Source organism: Meleagris gallopavo, chromosome 11 (assembly GCF_000146605.3).
Source record: "Meleagris gallopavo isolate NT-WF06-2002-E0010 breed Aviagen turkey brand Nicholas breeding stock chromosome 11, Turkey_5.1, whole genome shotgun sequence".
Taxonomy (NCBI): Eukaryota; Metazoa; Chordata; class Aves; order Galliformes; family Phasianidae; genus Meleagris; species Meleagris gallopavo.
Genome location: NC_015021.2, coordinates 12,237,058 through 12,260,457, shown reverse-complemented (window position 1 = coordinate 12,260,457; position 23,400 = coordinate 12,237,058). Strand labels below are relative to the sequence as shown.

General features: G+C 42.1%; 1 long non-coding RNA gene across 2 annotated transcripts in view; it reads left to right on the top strand.

The window, feature by feature from the left end:
- The window catches only part of LOC104912620, a 125,761-nt gene that overhangs the window by 33,832 nt on the left and 68,529 nt on the right, over positions 1-23,400 (top strand). For both annotated transcript variants that reach the window (XR_002118584.2, XR_004160959.1), the window contains exons 4-5: positions 13,666-13,761; positions 15,041-15,109. This is a non-coding gene — a long non-coding RNA (uncharacterized LOC104912620). The remainder of the gene's footprint in view (positions 1-13,665; positions 13,762-15,040; positions 15,110-23,400) is intronic.

The following is a 23,400-nucleotide window of genomic DNA, read 5'->3' as shown; positions in this document are numbered from 1 at the left end:
GGAGCCATGCCAAAGCCCCTCTCTGAGTCAGTGGTGAAAAAGGAATCTGTTTATTAACAATAGCTTTGTGATTAAGCTAGATGGATCACAACTGGATCATGTTGTGCTCATTAATTTTCTTGTTTCCACTTGTAGGGAAACACTCCACTTTTAAAGCAAAACACGATCAGAAAGTGATTGAGCAGTGCAAACTTCTGACAGGGAAAAGCCTTATCCAATGTGTACAGCAATTGGATGGTTCACTCCTGAGCTGTGACCAGGCAGCCTGCCTCTCTGCTTCCTCACACTTCTCTCATCTGCCTGTGAAAACTGCAGAGATTGGCTAAGCAGTTTTCAGAAAAGTGTTTGCTATTGCTGCCAGTGCTTGGCAGTACTTGGGAAGCTGGGATTGCCATCAGTGGCTGAATCACAAGCATTTGGGCCCTGAGCTGTGTGTCATCTGTCATTGTGGTGGTCATGCTATGGTACTGAGATAAGCTATTCACAAAGAGCTGTGGGGAAGTGCATATCTACAGTGCATGTTTTCACATGAAAGTTTATTTTTCCTCAGTTTTAACTTTTAGTTTGGAGTTGTTAGACTGCCATCCCAATTGTAAATTTCCTTCCCACCTTCTGAATCAGGACAATGCCAAATATTCCTTTGATATCCTGAAAAGCTCATTCTTTCCTCGCTCTGTAACTGGGAATTTCTTCTAGAATGTTGTTGTGGCAGGACAGGTGGAGGAGACAGGCTGCTGCTGAGGAAGCAACAGGACCACTGCAAGGGACTGATCGCCAGGAATCAGCTGGGCATGACATTGCCATGCATTCAGCACCAGCTGCACAGTTGCAAGAGGATCTGAAAGTCTCAGTAGCTGTAATGATGATAAGGTAATGAACCTTGTGCTGGGATCTCAAAGCAGTATTTTTCACCTTGTTAAGTGTTTTCATCTATGTTCCTGATAATTATTAGTGTCTGCAAGAGACGTCAGCTGCTGGTAGGCATAGGTTAGAGCAGTGTTTTTCAGTAGCTGACTGAGCATCTCTAACGTTTGAGGTTTGATTTTTAAAAGGAAAGATACAAGGCTTTGCAACAGTGAGCAAATGAAACTGCTTCTCTGCTTTTACCTGACTGAATCAAGGCGAGGAGGGGCATCAGTTCAGACAGAATTTGTTCATAAATCCTCTGTATTGATATCTAATGGAATAGCAGGGATATGTTGATGGCCATTTGTGGGAAAGCTTTGTGGCTTCATCTTATTTTGTTCTGGAGAGCTCCTGAGTGCATTATTGGAAATATGACCATTTGAAGGACCCCCTTGGGAAACATAATTTTTGTGAGAGACTGAGGAAAGCAAGAGTCAAATAATCCTATTCAGTGTATTTCAGACAACACAAACAATGCATTGCAAGATACCACAGCAGGATTTGTGTTGTATTACTTATTCATTAGTTAGGATTTAGAAATGATGAGGAGCTGTGCCCTGGCATCAGTCCATTTCTGTCATTCATGGGATCTGGATTTACATTCTTCTGTCAGTCAGGATAAAACTGCCATGACTTGGATGCACGGATTTCAATCTTGATGTACAGCAGTATCTTGCCCTCCTGCAGCTCGCTATTGGAAAGGACGGCTGGGAGCAGAAAACTTCACGTTGCATCAATTACTTTTCAAGCCAGAGTGGTGTGTAACTTCCCCTTGGGAATCCACAGGGAAAAGAGATAAAGTGCTGTAGTGTTTGGGCTTACTCCCCTTTGATTTTTCAGGTGGATTTTGTTTGTTTGTTTGTTTTTCTTGGCAGCTGTTTACAATCTGTATTGCTGTATGGTGCTGTAGCCAGGCCTCTGGTTAGGGATCTAAATATGGAAGAGGCATTAATAGTGCTCAGACAAGTAGTAATGTACGTGCATACTTCACAAAAGAATTGGTGTGGGATTTCGCCCAACCCGAGTTCCACCTATCCTATTGCAGGCACAGACAATACTGCTCTGCAGAAGTAGGGCTGTTTCAGAGCAGGTGTAGCTCGCAGTGCCGTTAATCTTTCAAAAGTCAGAGCTAATAAAAACCATGGGATATTGAAAGTCGTTTTAATTGTGGGTGTCCCACACAGAACTGACTAATGCAGTTTTCGGTGAAAAACTGCCTCACAAAACATGTGGTTATAAACTGTTGCTTGTATATAATACTTGTGATATGCAACTCTACTGGCCAATCTTACTCCTATGGTCAGGTTATTGTTTTTAACCTGTGCTCTCTACCTAAGGAGTTGCCTGAAGAGGGCTGTTGAGTTTGTCTTTCCTGTGAGGCTGATGTTAAGCTGGTGAGTACAGCATGAGTAACTGACCTGAATCGTGTTGGAGACCAGGCTGTGAACTACAGCCTCCTAAGTACTCTTCACTGACTACAGATCTGTGTTCTGCCTCCATAAGAAATGTGAGACAGGCTGCAGAGTGATACTGCAGATACAGTTTTTGTTCTGCTGCAGAATTATGGGGTGCTCAGCAGAGACGCTGAAGGCCACAAACTGAAAATTTCAATTATAGTACCCAATTATAGCAGTTATTCTCAAACTTCTTGTTATCCTACAGGATTTTCACACGCTAAATTCGAAAGATCCAGGCATATTATTTTTAAATGCAGAGTTGGCATACTTAGGTATCCTAAGCTGTTGTTTCAACACCCTCCAGCTACTGAAGTTTGAACTCAGGTTACTTAATGCTTATGATCTTCTATCAAACTATTTTAATGAACTTTTTATCCCCTTCCTTCTTTCTTCTCTCTCCTTCTATCAGTGCAGCAAAAGGTTGTTAGCAAATTATCATTAAAAATGGTGAGCAATTGCATTGTAAAAAAGCAGTTCAACATGAAATACAGTACAGTAATATACAGTAAAATCCATTCTCCTTATGGAGAAGTTCTCTCTATTATTTAGAAGTGCACTTCTAAATAATAAAGGCAAAAATAGCAGTAATTCTAAACTGTCCCAGTTTTTAACCATGCCAAGATGCCAATAAGGCTGGCTTGGTAGAAGAGTTAGTTCTGTCACATTTGGGAGTAATTTATTCTAAATTTCAGAGCCTGTTTTCAGTTTGATGCACAGTTAAATTCCTGATAATCTTGGAGAGATCTTGATACCCTTGGGGACTGATACCCTTAGAACAGATAAAGGCATCCTTCATTCTTAGCATGGGAAAACAGTCAAATTGCAGTGTGTTTTTGTTTTGTGTGGCTTCAAGCAGCACTTCTGTACTGAATAATTCCATGCAGAGATGTCTGGGTGGAATGTGGATGTCAGAGTATTTTTTCCCACTCCTTTAGAGATTTCTTACTGGAACTCAGAATAGGAGAGCTGGTATTTTTCCTAATACTTTTGGAGCAGAATCTCAACTGTGAGAAATCCCTTTCATGCCCTTTCCCACTGCTCAGCAATGTGAGGTTACAAATCCCTGATGCTAACACACGGTGCATCAGACTGGTTCATTGTGTGCTCACACAGAATGGAGCTGTTATGCTCTCCAGTAATGAGCTGCTACTGGAAGCATCAACCATGACGGCAGGGAGAGGAGTCCTTTTCAATTGAAGATAGAGGAAGGAAGGAGGATTCTTTTCCTCCCCTGTTGCATCACAGGACAAGTTCTCTTCACTGGATGACCTGTGCAAATTTTACCTTGGTTGGCAAATTGTGGGGTGGCTGTCTGAATCCTCACAATCTTCTGCCAGGAAACTTCTCTAGATGTTATTTCTGTTCTTCCTGCTACTCTTACTTCTGTGTCAGCAGCTGCTCAAGCCTGGGAGCTGGTCAGGAGCCCATCTGTGCATTTACCCCTGGAGGTGCAGTACTAGCTAGCTCTTCTTGATTTACATTACTGTGGGGTTTCCTGGCACTTGGAAACCCATGAGTTTCTTCTGTTCAGTTCCTTTGCATCTACTAGGGAATACTGGGTGTCTGTGCAGAACTTTCTGGCCCATCTGTCTGGAGTATTTATCCAGCATAAATTTGAGGGGGATTTTACCCTCTACTCAGCCTGACAAAGCAGGAATCCAACAGTGGTGTTTTATGACTTAAATATGTGACACTCTTGATTTTCAGTCAAGTTTCTGTGGTTTTCTGACACGAAACAGGAAAATTTTAAGCTGTCAGTGTTGTTCTGCTTAGCCAAAATCAGTGTTTAAAGTTAAATGACAACCTGTTGATGAGAAATTTGAAATTTAAATTTATCAGTGAACCATATCCTTTTACACTTAAGCATATGCCTTTTGCTATTTTGAGTGGTTTGCACTACTGACAGGTTGCCTATAGAGCCCAACTAATAAGTACTTCGCACTGAGCACGGCCTTTGTAACCATATTGCATCACACTGCTATCTTTGGCACAAAGCATTTCACTCAGAGCACTTTGAATATTGCAGCTGACCTTCTTGAAAGCAAGGGCTAAGCCAAGATATTCTGTGAGATGGAGAAACTTGTTTCCAAGAAAAGCTGCTGAATTAATTGTACAGAGAGATTATTGAGTGGGAAACTGTTGAGGAAGTTAGATGCTGATGGCTGTGTTTAATACACTAAAGGTGGAATTCCTTTAATAGTTCCCCTCACACCCACAGTTGACTGAGGGTGGGTTTTTTTGTCAGCTCATTGCCTGGGGAGCAGGTGGGTGTGCTCCCTTGTTGCACATTCTTTGCCCCTTTCTGTGACAAAGCTGTCACCACGGAGTTGCTCTGAGTTGTGCTGAGTGACAGTGTAACATATCAGGCAAGGCGTAGCTTCTCTCGATTGCTGTTCTTTGCTGATCCTCCTGCCATTTCACTGCTGTTGTATTTATTTGTTGAGAATTTCACGAAATTGTTCTACGTAACTTTCTCTTGTAGATTCTTCTACTAAAGCTGTATTTCTATACAGTCACCATCTCACAGTAAACAGCCCTTTACAAGTGAGAAGACAGTGTAAGCTGCACTGCTATTTTTGTCTATGGTAAGAGCAAGTGAGCAGCTTACTGTGAGATGCAGCAAGAGGTTGAACAGAAGACAGAGACTTGGTGACTCCTCTAACCTCTCCCATGACATTCTGTACACCATATGTCTGATGGAGTAGAGGATCAAGAAAGTGCCAAGATCATTTGAAAAGGAGACAGTAGATATCAGATGGATTTTCAGGCCCAAGATACATGGTAGTACTTCTCCCATCAACGTATCTTCGTGTGTTTGACCACATAATAGATAATGCAAAATAAAGCCCAGTATTTTGCAAGGTGTGTGCTTTCATTGGATGTCTAGATGCATTCTGCAGTAGTTTTGCTTTATCTCTAAATATATATGCATATATTAACTGTTATTGTAAGGAGCAGGGCAGCCTGGCTGGTTTTCTGACATACATTGTAAGAGGGAAAAATATGCCAAAAAGTGAAGCTGAACTGCCATGAACTATTTTTTTTTTCCCCAGAGTGTAAAAGCTCCCTGTGTCATGGGAAGGATTAGGCAGTTTGGGGAAATGGAGAGCGCTGTGGAGGAATATATCATTGAACCCACTAACAACCTGTGAAGCTATGAATTGAAATAATAGGACAGTGTGTACCACTGTTTGCAAAACTCAGTTTCACTGTCTGTTATTTTCTTACTATCAGTAAAATTTAAGTCTGGGAGTGGAGTGTGGATGGAGATTCAAGAAGGGCACACTGCAGTATCATTTTAGAAAATTCTTATTTCCTCTTGCAATCCATAGGTGAGGGAAAATGAAATCAAATTTCATTAATTGACTTTTCAAAGTTAATTAATCCACCTGCTTTCCCAAGGGAACACCCAGCCTGTTCTTAGCCAAGCTGTGACTAGCAGCAAGAGGCTGTTACAGCAACTCATATGCTTTCAGGAATGGATCCCAGGGCAGAGCCAGTCCCGCTCTGTAACTATACCTCCAACAACAGCTTTGGGAGGGTAGCATTAGGTATCCTCCCAAGAATCATTCATGCTCCTAAGTAGGATTACAACACTAATGATTAGCATACCAGAAAGGTCTTGTTTCAGTGTTGCTTGTGACTTTTGAATCCACTAAGTTGGCTTTGCATTATTTTGGGACCTCATGTATAATGCCACTGTTCATTTCTGTGCAGACTCTTGTGGGAGGCGTTCTTTTCTCTTCTTGCATTGTGAGTAGCATAGCTGAAAAGAGAGTTTTGACAGGAAGAGCCGTACAGTTCTGCTCTTAACTCATTCTTGACTGTGCACAAATGTTGATGATACCAATCTCTTACACATCAATTTTCATTCAGTTCTTCAAGCATGAACTGAGAAGATAAATCTGCCATCACTGCACAGAGACGTGGCACTGAGGCCCCAGTGGCTTGTTGTAGTGGGACCTGGAGGGCTAGGTGCAGATCTGTTCTGCTCAAGTGCCCTGTGCACTGGAGGTGACTTACCACCAACATAGGTTTCTAAGATTGGTCACAGGCTCCTAAGGATGATAATCCTTTTGACTACGTGAAGAACTCATTTTAAGAGCAGCTTATGAATGAACCTAACTCTTTGAGGCTCGGAGTTACTCCATCTGCTCACAGAAGAAATCTGTTCATTGTCAGAATGTGGGATTTGGCTGGCAGACTTCCCAGCTAAGGAATGAAGCTGATAGCAGAGTGAAGCACACTTGTGAGTGTTCAGACCCAGGGAAACAGCTGTAGCAAAGGTGTGAATTCAATCCTTTGTCTTTCCTGCTTGATTCATCCAAAACTGAGTTTTCTTGGCATTCTCTTCTGCGTGCTTTGCCTGGCTGCTTTGGGCTACCGGATACCTCTGCTGGATTACACTTTGCACAGGGCCGTATTTCCAAAGAACCCACACCAATTAATCTTTGCCACCAAGGCCATTCTCATGGTTTATATGCTAGCACTAACTTGCATTTTGACAGGAGCACTTGACAGAGCATTTCTACCAAGGCCCTAAAAGCACTGTTTTCAGCATTAAAAGCAATGAGGAGTAAGCTGGTGCTTTTCCCGTTTAGAAAAGCAAATCGATTTCAAATTTTGCTCTGCTTACAGTGATGGCTGAGATAGGCAGCTCAGGGAGGATTCAGTACAGGTTCTTTTATGCTAACCTGTCAGGCTGTATCCTCAGGACTCTGCTAATAAATTGTCCAGAGAATTATGGATGAGATAATGTAAGGCACTTCAAAAAGGATCACATGGATCTGTCAACCAGCAGGGACAAGGACAATTGGATGATATGAAGCTGTTTTTGTGTTACCCTAATAATGAGCTTATTCCGTGGGCTCTGCTGCCTTTCGACCACCATGAGGATCTGTTTTATCCATGACTGCCATGGCCGCTGTGATTTGTCTTGACTGTGAGTATAACCCTGATACATTTGTGGTTTGGAATGGGGTCTTTGAAAACAGACTTGGGTCTGTCTTCCCCCATGCCCGTGCCAAAGGTATGCTGACATTTTATAAAGGAGCTGGACTGGACACAGGCACCTGACCATAGTACTGAAGAAAGCCCAATGTTGATTATGTCAGAGGTTCCAAAATGAGATGCCACTGTTGTGAGATGAGATCTTTCTTTTTCATCTGTTTGTTTGCTTGTTTACGCTTCTGCAGTGGATTATTTATTTCTGATGGAAGCTGCATGATTTCCTGCTCTGGGGACAGCATGAGTTGCAAGCTCAGCTCTTCTGGGTCTTGGACTCTTTCTTAACCTTAATATGGTAAATTTTCCTCTCTGTCCTTCATATGAAACACCTGAAGCACCAGAGTAACATTTCTGAAATGCAAAACGTGCCCAACATCTGTTGTGTTCACTGGGAGTCCTTGCTGGGTATTGTTTGTAAGTTTTCTGCAACATCTAACTCAATCCATCTCTAATAAACTATTTTCCGTTCTAAACAGTCTTGTGTCCCCTCAGCCACGTATCTCTATCTCAAATATTTCATTTCTGTAAATGTCTCTGATGTACGTTTGACTGTTATGTATTAATCATGCCACACACTGCAAATGCTGTGTAGTTCTCTCCCCTTCTGTTCTTCAGTAGCCAAAATAAGTGTCTGAAAATGTTATGGAGGTGATTTTCCAGAAGGTTTCAAGATTTTTTGTATTTTCTTTTTTTAGCTGAGATTCAAAATCTTGAATGAATAATGCTTGGTATGACAGCTCTGACAACTGCATTCCCTGTCTGTGACCTTGGGCTGTTCTTTCTCTGGACCCTTCATTTTGCACCACGTTACCTCTGCTCTAAGTACTCTGTCCTTTGGAGTTGTTGACAGCCACAGTGTTTGCTGGTAGCTCTCAGAACTGTGTTTAAGCATCAGTCCTCTCAAAGGTCCAGTGCTAATGCTCTCTGTAACAATTGCAGAGCCCTTCCCCTAAATGACTGTGGCAGAGCTACTGTTATTATAAGCACTTATAGCAAAACTAGAGGTATGACTGCCTGCCTGCTTGAGGCAAGAACCGTTCTCACTGGGCTCAGAAAAAGGCACTTTAAAACCAGCAGAAATACTGTGAGTGTTGATGCCAACTGTATAGCCTCCATCTGGCAATCTTTACCTCCTGCTTTGAAAAGAGATGTCTGCTTTTCACTTTGTGGTTTTAGTATTGTACAGAACCAAGCTGCCAGCTCAACCTTTTCCAGTTTATTTCTAGCGTCAGAAAGCTGGGGAAGGAAAGTTCCCCAAGAGTTTCCCTGTCTGTTTTATACAACAGAAGTTCAGCTGTGAGTCAAAGTACAAACATGAACTTCAGTCCTTGCTATGGAAAAGACAGTATCACTGACAATTACTGCATTGATTGGATGACAACAGTAATTTCTTATTGCAAGCAATTTGGTGCAACTGTAGGCTTTTTATTAGACTTACATTGTTCTGACCAGAGAATATTTTTGTAATTCACTTACAATGAATTTCATACAGTTAACTGTTTTATTAAATAAAAATTGTTTGGCATTCATTTCCTGATCATCCAAGGACTCCATTTTTAGCATATTCTAGAGTGCAGACTTTATGAAGAAGCAAGAACTGGTGCTCTAATTGTGTATATGGGTAGGTTGGTGGCTTTTCCAGTAACTGAAATGAAGGTTTGAGCCCAAACCACAGTTGGTTCACCTTTACACGAGCTGCCCTGTTGTTACAGCGTGCCTTGGCTGCCCAAAGGGCCCTTCTGTGGCTCTGTAGGTTTTCTCAGGATGAGCTCAGGAGAAAGGAGAAGCAATAGGGAAAGCAATTGGGAAGGCCAGCTGCCATAAAAACTGAACTGTGCAGATAGCTCAGCCTCTTAGATATTGAACAGGCACCAACAGCATGCTGGCAAATTCAGTTTGACAAAGTGAATTGAGCAATTTTTCTGCTAAAGCTGTTTTCTTGGCACTCAGAAGAAAAGGCTGGTCATTTCCAGGTTATGATTTACCAAGAGCAAAGAGGAAAACTGATAAGCAGGTATCTTCAGTACAAGAAGTATAGCATGGGATAGTCTGGGATTGAATTGAGAGACACAGACCTTTGTGAGTGCATTCAGAGGAGGGCCACAAAAATGATCCCAGGGATGGAACACCTCTCCTACAGGACAGGCTGAGAGCTGGGGCTGTGCAGATGGAGAAGAGAAGGCTGTGGGGAGAGCTGAGGGCAGCCTGTCAGAATCTGAAGGGGAGTGATAGGAAAGAAGGGGATAGGCTCTTTAGCAGGGTCTGCGGTAACAGAACAAGGGGAAATGCCTTCAAGCTCAAAGAGGGGAGATTTAGGTTGGATATAAGGAAGAATTCTTTCACACTGAGGGTGGTGAGGCACTGGCACAGGTTGCCCAGTGATGTGGTGGATGCCCCATCCATGGAGACTTTCAAGGCCAGGCTGATCAGGCCCTGCAGGGCTGGACTACGTGGCCTTCACAGGTCCCTTCCAGCTCTAAGGATCTTGTGATTCTATTCTATGAATTTGCTGGAGACTAGAATGGCCTGAGCAGGCCTGAAACCTGGAGCAGCAGAGTTCTCATGTGGAAATAGAAACACAGGGAAGAATGGAACATTGAAGTTGCCCCTTCTCACAGGCTTGTGACTGGCATGTCCCAGTGTCCTCTAGCATGTGTGTGCTTTGTGTGCAGTTTGTATCCTTATGTCTTGGAAAGAAGCAGAAGTACCAGAGCTCTCCAAACTTTGTGCTGTTCTGAACGACTGATGTGTTGCTGACTTTAAAGGTATTTGGTAAAGTGCTAATTGGATTTGGGAATGGGAGTCATTTCTGAGAAAATAGGATCTGTGAAAGAAGAAATTTGCTTGTTTAAACACTAAGAACAAACCTAATGGAAACACGCACACGCACAAAAGAATAAATTATTTTTAGTGTGCATTGCCTATAGAAACATTTAAAGATATTGCAAGAAAAAGCAATTTTTGATGGTAAATATATTTAAACAGTTAAATAATATGGATTTGAAATCAATGGATGTCACTGAGGACAGGTGAGGCATGTTGTTTAGGAATGGCGTTAGATGGCTGAACTTCTGATGGAGCACAGGAAGAAGCATACCATGCTCATTCAAATCAATTTTCTCTCGTTACCTGCCACACACAGCTTTCTTTTGGAAAGCTGCAAATGGCTTTAGTATTCTGACCCCTAAATAGAGAGGAAAAAGTGTGAAAGCTGAACAGAAGTATCGTCTGAAAAGACAGCAAATCTGTATAGCTGAAATATGTGGGGACAGCAATTAATAGATTCCCCCTCATTATCTGATAGGAAAGAGTAATCAACTGCACAATTGATCTGGTAGCCAAACTGCTGAAAGGCCTGGCTGTTTCATGAAGCGTGAGTATAAGAAGCTGTACTCAGTTCAGCAGAAAGAACTGCTAAGCTTCTTTAGAGCAGAAGGACTCCAAGAGAGGGGATTCTGGCAAGCAGCTTTGCTTTGAAGTTGGTGGAAGGAGGAGGAGATGGGTGAGGGGGGATGGAAACTGGCCTCTATGGTGGAAAGAAACATTGGGGAAGGCAGTGTTGAGTTAAAGCCCAAGGCTCCTTAGGGGCAAAGGATGGCCCTGACCACCTGGAGGACTGCTTGTTCCCTGTGCCTTGTAGGCTCACTTTGTCATTGCTCTGTGATCTGACTTCCAAGAGCACAAAACACCAAGCAGAAAGATTCAAATTATGCATGCAAAATGCAAGCACGCCACGAGCTATCTGCATGCAGGAAATGTGTGCTCTGAAAAGCTTGTCTGTACTTGTACAAACAGATGTGGGGTTTTGTCTGATCCGTGAGGATCAAGCAAGCGTTCTGCATGCAGGTAGTTGGAAATGAAAGAGAGCAGGAGCAGCCCACACCTGAGGTCCTTGCTGGAGAGCTCCTTAGTTTGCATCTGTATTGATGCTGTAGAATGCCACAAAGGGCAGCCTTGTTTTTCTAGCTTGTGTTGGTATATTACTCTGTGTGATACCATGTTTTATTTCCTCGTCAGTGCTGAAGATCAAATCCCATCTCTGTAGTGTTTTCCTTCCTGGGAGCTGGGTGTGTGTTCTGGGAGCTGCTCTGTCAGAGATGCAGCTCTCAGGAGTAGGAGGGAGGCAGGCAGCCACAGGCAGTGCTTGTGGAGCTGGAGCCTCATGCCAGTGAGGTGACAGAGGGTTACTGCAACAAGACTTGTGCTGAGTTACGGTCATGCACTTGCCTCTAAGCACACAGGAGTCCCAGAGAAGCAGTGATCTTACTCCAAAGCAGATGCTCTGTGCTAAGTAATCCTCCTGTACCAAAACAAAACCAAAGCAAGACTTCATATAGTTTGGCAGCGATGGCTTAATAGTTACTCACTGGATCCCCTCCCCTTGTGACATGCTTTCATCCATCCATTACTCTGTTAAGGTGCCATTTCTTTGCAGCAGCAATATTTTTTCCTTTTCAGCTCCTCCATCACAAAATGCATACATGCAAAGGCAAGTTAATAGCAGAGAAATCTGAAATGCCTGTATAACTGTATGTGGCTGTTTGAGTTGCATTGTGAGGAAGACTTCGGGGATGGAAAAAAGTTCCTGGTGACTCTGAGGCTGCTCCTGTTGGTACGTTCAGCAGCTGAAGTGTCAGGTGAACTGTTGATACTGAATCAAAATCATCCTTTATTTCCCCCCATCTTCTGTCGATGATGAATTGCAACCACAGTCAGCTCTGTGCAAAAAACAAAAGAGGCAAAGGAGTGCCATCTGTTTTTTCTTTTTTTTCTGCTAGTCTAATAGTCACAGTTACCAAGTTGGACAGCTCTCAAATATGCTCCAAATCTTTAAAACTGTAGAAATCCTTAAGATTATATGAAAATGCTGATAAAGAAAAAGGTTTCTGAGATTCTGTGATTTTTTTTAAGCTCGAACAGCTGTAAGGATTCCACAGAAAACAAGGGATGAATGTGGACTTCCAATTATTCTGAGATTGTTATTGACAAATGGATTTTGTGGACCACCTGTATTTCAGCTCTTGGCCAGGCAAAGTAGAGAAGATATTTACCACTCTGCCATGGGCAGCTGCTTCAGCTTTGTGCCAGATCCTTCAGAACCTGGAGGTGGCCCAAACAACCAGTGCTGGTGGCCACAGTTCTCCTTCAGGCTCCTGCTAACGGAGGCAGAACGGACACAGATGGGGAGAAGAAAACCCTCCCCATTGCAAAACTAGGAACTGACTGCAGGCAATAGAAATAAATGTGGAAACAGGCATTGCTGCCTGCTCGTTACCTAAAGTTCAAGACAATAGCAACACTTGTCTGTAGTTTGCCCTGGAAGTAAGGATAAGTTTATGCATTCCATCTGTACCTTAAATAATTTATTTATTTATTTATTTATTTATTTTGTCTGTGAAACTTCTCTTGCTCTATTCCAGCAAGCATTTGCCCACATGTTTCTATTTAATGCAGGCTTATCTGTTGACGTGTACTGGGTATGTTGGATGTTTAAGGCAGAGGAGTGTATATAGATGGGTTGGATTCTGAATGGGAGAGCAACATTTGTAAACTTCTTTAATAAATTTCATAAGTCAGTGTAATATATCTTAACTGTGTATCATTCTGTTTGTAATTTTAATGTGGAGAATAAGTAGGTAAGGAAATGCAAGAAAGCACTTAAAGAATTTTCATAATTTAACAAATTATAAATTATTTATAAATTGCAAATGCAGCCAGAATTACTTTTTCTCCCTGATTACATAAACTTTTAATTAACTTAATTAATGAAATGCTTATCCCAAACAATTGATCTTGGGAAGGAAGACAATCTATCAATTATATCTCAAAAAAAAAGAAAAGAAAAAAACTCAAATAAATGAATGGTGATATGACTTCAAGTCCATTTTTTATTTATAGAATCTATCCAATGGGTTTGTTTCCCTCTTATCTGCCGAGCCCAGACCCACTCCCACAGAGCACCTTCCCATGGCAGGGCTCCCAGTGAGTCCTGGTCCATGGCTCACCTTGCAGGGACCACAGCAGGGTCGCTTGGGCTCCTTAACTCTGTCTCCCATAAAATGTGCCCCTGTGCTGCATGTTTTATTTCCTTGGGTGTTGAAGTTAAGTGCTGATTAAAAAAAAATAGGCTTGGCTTGTTGAAGCATTGACCTAATGAGGTGCTTCCTGAGTTGGGGGTCCTGGTCTGACTGACCTTGCACCGACCCTCACAGCAACTTGGGCACTCCATCTCTTTATCCTGAAACTCCCTGAAAGTCACAGAAACCTTCTCATTACTTTTTTCTTTTATCCCCAGGTCTTTTTGAAGTGTATTACGCTATCCTTCTGATGTTGGTGTTATTTTTTAAGTGCAAAAACAGCCGAGCTGACGCCAGTTATCAGGAAGCACCAGGTACAGAAATCTGAAGGATTGCCAGCTCTGATTTCAGCTTGCATCCAGAAGTCTTTGGAAGCGTTTTGAATGCTGGGCTCTAAGAAGCATTTAAAAATACAAATATCTAAAAAAAGAAACTACAAGTAAGTGGCTACACAGTATGAGATGACATCCTGTCTCCAAAGTACTGGAGAATTGGATGTCTTCCAGTTAGAAGAGGGTGATGCTGCACAGCATGCCCCAGAAGGGCAGAGATTTCCTGGTAGGGGGTTTGGGAGTGGCACTGTGACAAACAAGTGCCTGTCCTCCAGACAGGAAGAATGACGGAAGGTGTGCTCTGAGCTATATGCTCTGGCACTTTCACCTCTTTTCCTACAGAAGTCTTTTTGCAAAGCCACAGAGCCAGCTGACAGCTGTGTGTTTACAAAGAGCTGAACGTCCGATCTATAATAATGATTGTCCTCTTTCATTCTTCTTTTATGAATGAGTGATTTTTACAGAACGGAGTTTGATATTAGGATGTATTTTTCTAATTGATCTTTTCAGCTTTCTCCACATTAAGATTGCATAACCTGGTAGAGAGCTGAAAAACGTTGTTAATATAGATCTCAGCAGAGAGGACAGCATACAGCACGCTAGTGACAAGCTGGGCAGAAAGCCTGCTTTCCCTTGTGCACGTTGCCAAGTGGGTTTTACAGCTTTTTTAATAAAGAAACAAGCTGTGCCATCTACAGCCCATGGAAAGGGCCACAAGCACTGCAGTAGTCCATTAAGATGTTCATCTTGAAAGCTGTAAAGAAATCTTTCATTCTTGAACTTATAATTTCTGGTTGGTCACCAGTTTCTATCTTCTGCAAGCTCACCTTGGTACATTGAGATGCCAGAGCAAAGCTTTGCACAGAGCCTTGTGCTGCACAGTGGGGCAGTCACAACCTCCCATCCCCAATCTGCATCTGCAGCCATGAGGCCCCACCAGTGCTGGTGCTGCTCTGACTGCACAATGGAACCAACCAGGCCTGCAGAGGTGAATCACTGCTGCTTTTGGCTGCCTGATCAGCTCATTGGCTCATTGGCTTTGCTCCACATGGGATGCGGGTTGGAGGTTGGAGGACATTAGATCTGAAGGGCATGGCTGTATCCTATGAGTTAGAGCTGGGTTCCCAATCTTACTTGGGCTTCTGCCATCTCTAGAGAGGTACAGAGGGGAGATCAACTCATCCCTTTGCTTTGTGTAACCCACAGCATCTTGTAATCTGCATGGCTCCTTCAAAGCACATTTGCTTTTGTTTCATTCCAGAATAAAACTGCACTCTGTGGTGCTGCTCCTATCCAAGAGCAAGGAGCTCTGCTGATGCATCCTGCAGAGGTAAGCCCTTCAGCATCCCATTCTTTTCTATAGAAACCATGGTATTTCCTACAGAAATCCCTTCATTTTATCTTTAATTCTTCATTACATTCTTTGGAGTCTTTTTCACAGAAATTATTTTTATGACTTTCCCTGCACAGGATTTGCTGAGAGATGATTATTTCATTCTGAGAGAAACACAGAGTAGATAAAATTCCATCCTTCTAGCTGCACCAGGCGCACTGCTTTAGTTCAGAGTCTGACAGTCTTTTCATTATAAACCTCTGGTTTCAAGATTTTAATAACGTCCTAAAAAGACGGCTCAAAAAGTCATTTTATAGAAATGTGTGTATGTGTTATCTTTCTATAATCAGTGGTATATTTTGCAAGTTCTGTGTGATGCAAAAAAAATTATCAGCTTTTCACGTACCTTTTTATTTATTCCTGATGGCTCTCAACTTTTAGGAATGTTAATGAAGGCTGCTGTACTCGGGCATCTTGCTGCAGATGCTGAAAAGCAGAATCCTATTTAACAAATCACCTTTCTGTCTTCAGTTCAGTGCTTGCTTTCCTACTGCAGTATCACAGATAACCCAAAGGTGCACCCACATTTATTATTTGTTTACATGTTGTCTTTCTTTTGACATGTCTTTCAGCTTCTCTACTTGTTTATAGTATAACCATTGGCAGATTAAAAACTGATGGTAATCAAAGGATGAAATCATTGTAGAAGCAGATGCGACTTAATGGCGTATTACTTTGTTTGGTGTCAAGCTGATGGCACATATTTTAAGAAGCATGGACTGTTTAGATATTAAGATCTTGAGGAAGCAAGCATCAACCTACAGCCTTTCAAAATTGAAAACATTTTTGTCCGTAAGCTGCATCCTACTGGGGAATCTAGTATAGATATCTTAAGAAACGCCAGGAGAGCCATGAAAAAAGACTGTTAAAGTGTGCACTTGCCTCCTTTGAGCTGGCTGTCCTGTCCCATGGATTTGCAGGAGAAGCAACTCTGCTCGTTTAACTTTGCAGTGTTTTATAGCTGATGTGTCAACGCCATTTTTTCCCAGAGCTGGTGCCCATTTGGATATCACTTACTGCAGCAACCTTTCCCTATTATGTGTAGATTGGAACTGATCTGAATTCTAAGAGTTTGAATGGAATTGCATAATTTTAAAGATACATTATCATGGAGTCATAGAGTGATAGAATGGTTTGGGTAGGATGAGACCTTTAAGATCACCTGGTTCCAACCCCTGCTATAGGCAGGGACACCTCCCATAGCCTAGGCTGCTTACAGCCCCATTATGCCAGAAATTATTCTCAGTTTTGAAGAAGGAACAGTGAATCTGAAAAAGAGAAAAATAAATGAAAGTTAGAGTAAGAGCAGTGAATAATACTTACAATCAGCTCCTTATTCATGATAATTCATTCATATTAGTACATTGTCTGCTAGGCAGCATTTCCAGATTGGGCCCAATTAGTTTATGTCTGTTCTTTTATATAACTTAGGCCAAAATCTGTTGCTGGGAAAATATTCCTACCAATTTAGAACAACTTTGTAGCAGGTCCTTCCAGATGTTTAGGTTTGAATATACACAGGGAGAATATGTAGTATAAGCTCCATGCCTATGCTAAGTTGCACTCTTGTCTCAGCGGTAAGAAAACTGAGCTGCATATTCTAAACCTGAGAGCAGATACATGTATTCGAAAGAACTCTGTGATGCAAATTTGATCTCTTTATTTTGAATAGGAAAGGTAAATCTTCTTCAGGGTCTGATTTCAAAAAGCCATATGAAAGAAGCCAAAAACAGATAGAATTTCAGACTGCTCAGATGCATCTGCATTTGGTGGAATCCTCATGTGCTAATGCTCCCTCCAGGTCCCATGTTACACTGCTAGTGCTTCTTGTGAGCTAAATAGTATTTCCCATTCCTAAGAAGTGTAGTTTTTCAGCTCATTCATGATGCATTTGATAGCAGAAAAATGTCAGTCATACCTGGAAAACACAAGCTCAGTGTACTTCCATATGTCCCTGTTGAAACAACCATTGGGGTTTCAAAATGGCAGGTAGCCTTAATGGCATTCCAGAGCTGGGAAAGAAGCATTCATGAAAGAAACATAGAAGAAAATTATGAAAAGTCATTTGGCACCCTATTTAATTGTATTCTAAATGTTACTGAATACATTAAACTACACACTAAGTAAGTAGTTTTGAAGCTTTTTATGAACCATGTGTTCACTGCAGAACTGATTTGGGGTTTTCAGTGGTTGTAATTTCTGTCCACATACAAATTCTGCTTTTATACGTATGCATAACACTCTTAAGTGATTTTGATATTCAAGTCCAACACAGCAGATCAGACTGCAGGCATACACTAGGCTGTGGTCTCTCTGATGGACTTGCTCTGAAGAGACTGCATGGAATTCTCTCTCTTGTTGGCTAGTTACAGGGGTCTTCTCATCAAAAAAGAAAAACAAGGCAGCACAGACTGTGTAGAGCATTGGAGGCTGCTGGTGTCAGGAGGCTGAGCTAGAAATGTAGTTAATAATTATCTTGTTTAACTTTGATTTAGAACCTGCTCTGCATGTAGGGCTGTATTTGGAAAATTAGCCTCAAGGGATGAAATTTGGTTATTTCAAATGTTTTCCAAGCCCTTGTGGGACCTCCTTTTCTTGTTTTATGATAATTCACAGAATCTGATTGAGCGACAGCTTGTCTGTATGTCTGCGCTTGCATTTAATACAGTTGTTAAGAGTGGTTAAGAGCTGGTGGGACCCCCTCCCTGTTCCTACAGTTCTGTAAGGCTAAACTCAGAATTGCATGTAAAACCATGTTTAAATTTTGCATGTGTATATTAGCAGATACTTTTTTCCAAGGTAGCAAGGCTAGCACTAACCACATTGCTGACGCCAAGAAGTGACATAGGGTTGGTGTTCTAATTTCTACATTAGGCTGAGCATTAAATTCAGTGATTGTTGTGTCTTCTCTTTCCCTGATGCCTCCTGTGTGCTTGAGATGGCAATTAGAATTTAAAGTTTGGGGCTCCTGTGTTGAATGGCAGTGCAGTTTCATCAGGCTGTTGTCACTAAAAAACATAAGATTGGATGTGGGCTTTGTGGTTTTGGAAGAAGTTGGTTTGATGGGCTTTTATTTACTTATTTGACTACAAAGACAAGGGCTGTAGCTCTCTCCAGGTCACTTGGATGCAGTGGCTGAACAACTGGAGCACAGACAAGCGCACAGCAGAATGGAAGTGGTACAAACTGGGATCTGCACCAAGCTTTTATCAGGTGATATATACTGTGTGGCTACAGCACTCCAGCTTTGCAAACCCAAACCTTTCTCCATCTGGAGTTCTTAGAAGTGCTTAGCAAAGCCAAGATGTTAGTATTGTATCAGAAAGGAAGGTTCATGTGTGATACTAAATCTAGAATTGTCAAACTTAAAAACAGTAAGTAAATGACATTGTATAAATAATTCAGTAGGCTGCCAGATTTCATAGAATTAAAATACCTTTTATACCAACTCTTAAGCTATCTCATTGGCATGCAAACCAGAGACTTAAAATACAGTGCATCAAATATAATAATCCTTGCCTGATAAATGGAAATCTTCCTCTACAAATGTTTTTCTTTCAGGAAAGAGCCCAGTGACCATATTGTCAGTGCTGAGGTTTTTATGGGCGCTGTGTCCTATAACCCGAAGTGTCAGGTCAATTATTTCAGCACAACACTTGCATATGGTTCATTTTTAAATAAACAAAAATAAGCTGTTTACATTCGTTTATGAGGGACCTCACCAAAGAGATTTTGTAGTCAGGATTTACAAACTTCCTTCTTTTTTCAAATGGTCTTAAGTAATATGAATTACTCCATCAAGGCTTAAAAAAGAAATCACATTATTCCTTCACAGTTGCAGGCAGTACATTTTATTGCCCTCCTGACACCTGCCTTAAGTACTGTTTTAAACTCTAACATTTGTGCTATTTGTAGTCAACAGGCAAGAACTTTGGAGTTCTCCAGCAACAGGTTGAAAGACAGAAAAGCAGGATACATAGCAAGTAGAGCTGCTAATTTTTGAAGGCAGTGGGTTTTTTCCGCCTCTGTATTTCTTTGAATATTTTTTCCTCCACGTGGGTTTGTGTTATACTGTACAGATGGTGCACTGACTTTTTTTTAAGGCTTGGTCTTTCTAATGCTTGCTGATCTCTTGAAAGGGCACAGCTTACTGCAAGCCGTGCCCAGCATGGCTGCTGGGAGGGTGGGCTCTCACCTTTCTCGTGTGCAGTGGTGTGAGCTTAGCACTTTGGAGGGTTTTAATGGAGTGGGCCGTTATCTTTTTGAAGTTAAAGCTAAAAGATTATAAGGCTATTCTGAGAAATTATAAAAGTTGTCTTAATGTCTGCAGACTGCTGATTGTACCAGGTTTGGGCACATCAGTCAACTTGTGCTTAGTGTGCCTGTTAGCTCAGAGTTGTGTATCTTGTGTGCTTGTCTAGTTTAGGATTCAATTCCATCTCAGAAGCTTGCATTAGGAATTCAGTATTTTCTTAATTAAAACTCTCTGTAACAGGTCCTTAAGTTCATAGATTGCTGAGGTAAGAAAGGAGTGTCTACTCTGTTTACCAAGGAATGGTTCTTTCTGAAGAACCTGTACATCAGCTGACAGTACAGATTTCTTATTCTTGGTTTTTTTTTTTTTTTCCTGGGAGTTTAAATAATCAGCTCCCCACTTCCCTAATGCATATTTGACTTCTTTTGTACTGCTCTTACAAGCATTACCATTCGTGGTCCATGCCTCTTTTTTGGAGCAAAGAGGGTGCCTGACACTGGGAGGAAGAAATGTAATGCAGGTGTGGGGAGAGCATTGCAGAGCACAGCCGCTTGCTCTGTGCATGGTGCATAAACTCCAAGTCTGGAGAGAAAGTCCCACAGCCCCATCAGCCTGAACTACCTGTCCATGTGATAAAAGCCATGGGGTAGGAAGGGAAGGTACCCAGTCACCTAAAATCAAGGAGAATATGTTCTGCTGAAATAAGTGACTAACTAGCAGTGCATTTTAGCACTCATAAAAATGACACCATGATTACAAAACATGAAATAGCATAGGAAGAAGAAAGCTGTTGTCTGTCTCTTACTCAGCTAATTAGGTTGTGGCTATCCTGATTGATTTCAGTGAGTCTGTTTGTGATAGAAGAGAAAAGTCAGGTGCATCTTGCATCCTCTCTGTCTCTGCATGATGGCTGTTCTCCTGTTCTGGGTACATCCCTGGCTCTTCCTCCCTTAGCACAGAAGCCAGAGCAGCTGGAGCTTATCCCAGGGGATGCAACAGTGCACAGGGAGTAGGGCAGGCATCTACCCTTGCCTGGGATGGAAGAGGCAATGGACCAGAAGACATAGCAATGCTTGACCTCACAGATCAATTCCCTGCTTGCTCAGGGTTGCAGCAGTATTGCTCTGTCCTTTCCTTGGGGTTCTGCTTCAAATTAATGGTTGGGTTAAACCTTTTGTTTTTTGGAAAGATGCCACAGGAGTGCAAAGAAGGTGAATCAATTTCATGCGTGCACCAAAGTAAAGTCATATGAATAATGAAGGCAATTTTTATTATGATTAAAAATAAGCAAGTAAATGTGGCTTGAAAAATCCTTGATATCAACAGAAAGAAGTGCATACTGCTGAACACATCAGCAGTTTTTTTTTGTTGCCTCCAAGTTACAGAGTGGAGCCAAACTGTGTTTGTGACAGAGATGATGATGGGCTGCTGACGGTGAAGGCACTGGAAACAAATCCCGTTGAGTTCTGCCATTGAAGCTAGTATTTGAGTCACGTGCATGAAATGAACTTCTGTCTTCCATGTGTGTAAAGAGCAGATTGGTTAATTGGAAGGTACTGGAGTAGTGGGAAAAACTGCTTGGAATTATGTTTTCCACATTTACTTTCTGAAGAAGCCCTTGTAATTTTATAGGGTATTGAATTGCTGGGAAGGTGAGATAAGTTAATAGCAGGCTACAATTTTGTACAGGCCTAATCTTCAGAGAATGGAAAACAAAGTTCCAACAGAGACAGCATGTTCTACAGGTCTAGTAGTTGTTGATTTCCTCCAGGAAACGTCCAATGAATAAAGACAGAGGAGCTAGCCAACTAACTTAACATGGCATTGACAGCTGTGGCATCAAACCCTTTTTTGTAAGACCTAGAAGGCTGTACAGAAAGTGGTGCTATGGTGCTGGAATGCAGTATGATGCTGCATAGCTCAGGATGAGGGGGATGGTGCATGAGCTACGGTCCCTTCCTCTCGTGGCAGTAAGGGGCACGGGGTGCCAGGTGGCATAATGCTCATGTTGGGGTGCAGAGCCTGGAAAAGAGTTTGTGTGTGTACCTCTCCTCTTCTGCTTCATAAAGGCAACCTCTTGTAAAACAGAATAAAGCAGAAATAGGTGGGCAGATTTTACATCAGCTGTGTATCTGGCCTGTTGATTTCTAATGAATTCCTGGAAAGTGTTGGTGTGACTCCATCAAAAAATAGCAGTACAACTGATAAATAGAGTCTATTAAAAACAAAATCAAGTGGTTATGCAAGCATAACCCCTTGCAGTGTTCTACTCATTTTTGAAGAAATTAATTAGCTTGTATTAGTGATACATCAGGAGCAAACTTTGTTTATCCACTCAGCTGGTGAGACCTAGGTTTTGCATACAGTATGCCATGTGCTTGGAAAGGAAGAGCAGCCCCTGCAGCACACACACTTTGGGGTTGTCCATACACAGCCTTACCTCTGTATGGGAGCTTCTGGGCTCTGTAGGCTGTGGTCAGCAGTTCTGTGCTAGGCTTGCATGAGGTGAGGTGGGTTCTGGTTCTATGGCTGTGGGATCCCAGTAAGGATCCAGAGGGTGACAATATGAAAATGATGAATAAGAAAAGATTTTCAAGAAGTGGTAACAATACATTCACAAACTGGGCTTGCCTACAGTTTGTCCCATCTTTACAGTATGCAAAACTTCTTGTGCAATTGGTCAAAACATCAAGTGTTGGTGAGGTCCTGTTCTGTTACAGTGGAAAAGTCCAGATGTACACAGTTCAGCATTTGAATGCAGTGACAAGTGAACGTCTGAAAGGACAACAAGAAGAGGAATGCCACGTGCAAGCACCTTGTCACCAGCTCTGTGAGTCTGCAGGGTCTCTGGTCCTTACCAAGTATGTCTGTCCTGGGGCTGCATCCACCAGGCAAGGATTGCAGGTTTCAGCAAGCACATAATTCTGGTTTTGTTTTCCAGGCAATGGTACAGTAAATCCCACAGCAAACGGCACAGAGTGCACTGGAAAATGTAAAGCTAGATTGATGATCGCATCAGAATTCTGTGACAGGCCCTTAAAACTCCAGCAGTGCCTTCCCAGCAGGTCTGGTGCTTTGAGGCATCACAGTGAGGTGCTTCAGCCCATGGTGATTGCCGTGCCCTCCTGGGACGTTCCCAGTGATGAGCTGCTGCCTATTGCTTCCGAAATAGGGATCATTTTTGCCGTGGCAACAGGAAATGCGTTTTGTACCCAGGGCCATAGTGCTTTGGTGTGTCTGATGGTTGGGAAATGTTGTGTCTCGTCACAACTACATTTCCCTTAACATGATGCAAGAAGTAATTTCTGGTCCCTGTTATTGATTCTTTGCTACATGACAGACCTTTCCAGCTTGTTGTTGTGTAAGGACTCAGTCAGTATCCAGACACCAAGAGAGCATCATAGAATCACAGAATCACCAAGGTTGGCAAAGATCTCCAACATTATGCAGCCCAACCATCCATCTACCACCAATATTTCTCACTAAACCATATCCCTCTGTACAACACCGAAGTGTTTCTTGAACACCTCCAGGTTCAGATGCTTTCTCATCCTCTGAAGTCCACAGCAAGCACTGGTGAATACTTGTACTTGTTGTGGGAAATGTTTGCCCCGATGACATGATGGAGGGTACCATGAAAGGCAAACCCTTTACAGGATAGGCAGGATGAACTTTCCTAAGCAGCTTTCTTTCCTGTAACCGGCGACTTTTGTCACTGCAGAGATTTCTTTCTATGGACTTTCCATACAAAATGAAAACCTATTAAGTTAGACTTTTCTTATAAAATCATCGTGTATCTACACTTTGTTATTTCTGCCAGGGTATCTCTGGATGACAGCTATTCAACTTCTCCAAAGTCAGCTGAGAAACTTACACTGATCCTACCGGTAGTTTCTACCTGTAAGGCATGCTTTCAGTTGGCATTCAAGATGCAAGTAGAGTTCAATTTTCTTTTTTCTCCTAAGGCACACAA